Raw genomic sequence first — 4,761 nt, forward strand, 5'->3', positions numbered from 1 at the left:
ACAGGAACTAGACAGAGATGCCCACTCTCACCACTGCTGTTCGACAAAGTACTGGAAGTATTAGCCATTGCAATTAGACAAGAAGAAGAAATAAAAGGCATCCAAATTGGAAAAGAAGAAGTAAAACTCTCCTTATTTGCAGATGACATTATATTGTACATAAAAAACCCTAAAGACTCCATCAAACACTACTAGATTTAATAAATGAAGTAGGCAATGTAGCAGGATACAAAATTAACACCATTTTTATACACCAATAATGAACTCAATAGGTAAATACAAAAAAAATCTTGTTTACCATTATCCCCCCCAAAAAAAAATAAAAATTAAGATACCCAGGAATAAACTTAACTGATGAGGTGAAAAACCTGTACTCAGAAAACTACAGGACACTGAAGAAAGAGATAAAGGAAGACATAAATAAATGGAAGAATACACCGTGTTCATGAATTGGTAGAATCAGCATAAGTAAAATGTCCATACTACCCAAAGTAATCTACAGATTCATAGCAGGATACAAAATTAATGCCAAGAAATCTAGGGCATTTCTATACACCAATAATGAACTTACAGAAAGAGACTAAAAAAAACAATCCCATTTACCATCGCACCAAAAAAATTAAGCTACCTAGGAATAAACTTAACTAAAGAGGTAAAAGACTCAGAAAACTACAGAACGTTGAAAAAAGAGATAGAGGAAGACGTAAACAGATGGAAGAACATACCATGTTCTTGGATTGGTAGAATCAACATCATTAAAATGTCCACACTACCCAAAGCAACATATAAATTCAACGCACTTCCCATTAAAATACCAATGGCATATTTCACAGATCTTGAACGAACTCTCCAAAAATCCATCTGGAATAAAAAAAGACCCCGAATAGCTGCAGCGATCCTGAGAAAGAACAAAGTAGGTGGGATCTCAATACCAGATATCAAGCTGTATTACAAAGCCACTGTTCTCAAAACTGCCTGGTACTGGCACAAGAACAGACATATAGATCAATGGAATAGAATAGAGAGCCCAGAAATCGGCCCGAACCAATATGCTCAATTAATATTTGACAAAGGAGGCAAGAACATACAATGGAGTCAAGACAGTCTCTTCAATAAATGGTTTTGGGAAATTTGGACGGATACATGCAAGAAAATGAAACTAGGCCACCAACTTACACCATACACAAAAGTAAACTCAAAATAGATAAGGGACTTAAATGTACGATGGGAAACCATAAAAATACTAGAAGAATCCAAAGGCAACAAAATCTCAGATATATGCTGAAGCAATTTCTTCACTGATACAGCTCCTAGGGCATTAGAAACTAAAGAGAAAATAAACAAATGGGACTACATAAAAATAAAAATCTTCTGCACAGCAAAAGAAACCATCAACAAAATAACAAGAAAGCCCACTGTGTGGGAAAACATATTTGCCAATGTTATATCTGATAAGGGCCTAATGTCCAAAATTTATAGGGAACTCATACAACTTAAGAAAAAGAACATAAACAATCCAATCAAAGATGGGCAAAAAACCTCAATAGACACCTTTCAAAAGAGGACACTCAGAAACCCAAGAGACATATGAAAACTTGCTCAAAGTCACTAATCATCCGAGAGATGCAAATCAAAACAACAATGAGGTACCATCTCATGCCTGTCAGTCTGGCTATCATCAACAAATCCACAAATGACAAGTGCTGGAGAGGATGTGGAGAAAAAGGAACACTTGTGCACTGCTGGTGGGAATGCAGACTGGTGCAGCCACTATGGAAGTCAGTATGCAGTTCCCTCTAAAAACTAAAAATGGAACTCCCATTTGACCCTGTGATCTCACTTCTAGGAATATATCCCAAGAAACCAGAAACACCAATCAGAAAGGATATATGCACCCCTATGTTCATAGCAACACAATTCACCATAGCTAAGATCTGGAAACAGCCTTAGTGCCCATCAGTAGATGAATGGATTAGAAAACTGTGGTACATCTACACGATGGAATACTATGCTGCTGTAAAAAAGAAGGACTCTTACCATTTCCAACGGCATGGACTGAACTGGAGACCATTATGCTAAGTGAAATAAGCCAGTCAATGAAGGAAAAACACCACATGATCTCACTCACTCATGGATAATAAAGACCATTATAAACTTATGAACAAAAATAGATACAGAGGCAGAGCTGCCTCGAACAGGCTGTCAAACTACAGCAGGAAAGCCAAGGAGGGTTGAGGGACGGGGGCGAGGGGGGGGGCAGGGTAAGTGATCAACCAAAGGACTTGTATGCATGCATATAAGCATAACTAATGGGCATAAGACACTGGGGCGTAGGAGTGGCCGGGGGATTGTTAAGTGTGTGAAAAAAAGGTGACATATGTAATACTCTTTGTAATACTTTAAGCAATAAAACAAAAAAAAAGAGAATAAACTCAAAATGGATAAAAGCAAAAAAAAGCTGAGGGTATAGAAAACCTGTTTCAAGAAATAGTGACAGAGATAGGTTACTTAAATAACTCCTTTCTGCTGGCGAATTCCATAGAGTAAGTATCATTGGAATTTCCCCTACCACAGTCATCATGTCCAAGTCTGAGTCTCCTAAAGAGTCAGAGCAGCTGCGGAAGCTCTTTATCAGAGGTTTGAACTTTGAAACAATTGATGAAAGTCTACAGAGCCATTTTTAGCAATGGGAAACAATCGCGGACTGTGTGGTGATAAGACATCGAAATACAAAGTGCTCCAGAGGCTTTGAGTTTGTCACCTATGCCACTGTGAAGGAGGTGGATGCAGCTACGAATGAATGTAAGGCTACACAAGGTGGACGGAAGAGTAGTAGAACCAAAGAGGGCTGACTCAAGAGAAGATTCTCAAAGACCTGGTGCCACTTAGCTGCAAAAAAGATTTTTGTCAGTTGTATTAAAGAAGACACTGAAGAAAATCACCTAAGAGATTATTTGAACAGTATGGGAAAATAGAAGTGATTGAAATCATGACTGACTGAGGCAGTGACAAAAAGAGAGGTTTTGCTTTTGTAACCTTTGTTGACCATGACTCTGTAGACAAGATTGTCATTCAGAAATACCATACTGTGAATGGCCACAACAGTGAAGTAAGGAAAGCCCTATATAAGCAAGAGATGGCTAGTGCTTCATCTAGCCAAAGAGGTTGAAGTTGTTCTGGAAACTTCAGAGGTGGTCGTGGAGGGGGTTTTGGTGGGAATGACAACTTTGGTCATGGAGGAAACTTCAGTGGTCGAGGTAGCTTTGGTGGCAGCTGTGGTGGTGATTTATATGGTGGCATTGGGTATGGCTATAAGGGATTTGGTAATGATGGAAGCAATTTTGCAGGTGGTGGAAGCTACAATGATTTTGGAAATTAGAAAAATCAATATTCAAATTTTGGGCCTATGAAAGGAGGAAAATTTGGAGGCAGAAGCTCTGGCTCTTATGGTGGTGGAGGTCAATACTTTGCCAAACCACAAAGCCAAACTGGCTATGGTGGTTCTAACAGAAGCAGTAGCTATGGCAGTGGCAGAAGGTTTTAATTATTGCCAGGAAACAAAGTTTAGCAGAATAGGAGAGCCAGAGAAGTGACAGAGAAGCTACAGGTTACAACAGATTTGTGAACTCAGCCACACACAGTAGTGGCAGGGTATAACTGCTACAAAGAAGACATGTGTTAAACAATACTCATGTGAATGGGGGAAAAAAAAAAAAAAAACCTCAAGGACTGTATTTGTGACTAATTGTATAATAGCTTATTTTAGTTTCTGTTCTGTGGAAAGTGTAAAGCATTCCAACAAAAGGTTTTAATATAGATTTTTTGCACCCATTCTGTTGATTGCTAAATGTAATAGTCTGATCATGATGCTGAATAAATGTGTCTTTTAAAAAAAAATAAGATACAATAACGGAAAATTTCCCTGACTTGGGGAAGAAAAAAGTAAAACAAGCCCAGGAGCACAGAGAGTCACGAACAAGATGAACTCAAAAATACTGACACCAAGATATATAATAATTAAATTAGCAAACATCAGTGATAAAGTAAGAACCATAAAGGCTTCCAGAGAGAGACAGAAAATTACCTACAAGGGATCTCCCATTAGACTATCAACTGATTTTTCAAATGAAATGCATCAAGCAAGAAAGGAATGAAATGAAGTATACAATGTGATGCAAAGTAAGGGAACAAGTTTAAGAATACCCCATCCAGCAAGGCTATTATGCAAAATTAAAGGGGAAATCAGAAGCTTTGCAGACAAAAAGGCTAAGAGAGTTTAGTAATACCAATCCAGCAATGTAAGAAATAATAAAGGGACTGTTGAAAAAGAAGAAGTAGAAAGAGAAGAAGGAACACAAAAATAAAGAATAAAAATGGCAACAAACAGTACTTATCAATAATAACTGTAAACGTAAATGGATTAAATGCTCCAATCAAAGGACATAGGGTAGCTGAATGGATGAGAAAACATAACTCATATATATGCTGTCTACAAGAGACCCCCCTTAGAACAAAGGACTGACACAGACTGAATGTGGAGGGATGGAAAAAACTTTTCAGGCAAATGGAAATAAAAAAAAAAAGCAGGGGTAGCAATACTTATATCTGACAAAATAGACCTCAAAGTAAAGGCCATAACAAGAGATAAGGAAGGCCACCTCATAACACTAAAGGGATCCATTGAACAACAGGCTATAACTCTAGCAAACATATATGCACCCAATACAGGAGCATCTAAATATATAAAAAAGTTCTGGAAGA

General features: G+C 37.7%; 1 pseudogene; it reads left to right on the forward strand.

Moving 5' to 3' along the window:
* The first annotated feature begins 2,579 nt into the window (after window positions 1–2,579).
* LOC118654582 lies at window positions 2,580–3,544 on the forward strand (annotated as a pseudogene).
* The last annotated feature ends 1,217 nt before the right edge of the window (window positions 3,545–4,761 follow it).

Source organism: Myotis myotis, unplaced genomic scaffold (assembly GCF_014108235.1).
Source record: "Myotis myotis isolate mMyoMyo1 unplaced genomic scaffold, mMyoMyo1.p scaffold_m19_p_4, whole genome shotgun sequence".
Taxonomy (NCBI): Eukaryota; Metazoa; Chordata; class Mammalia; order Chiroptera; family Vespertilionidae; genus Myotis; species Myotis myotis.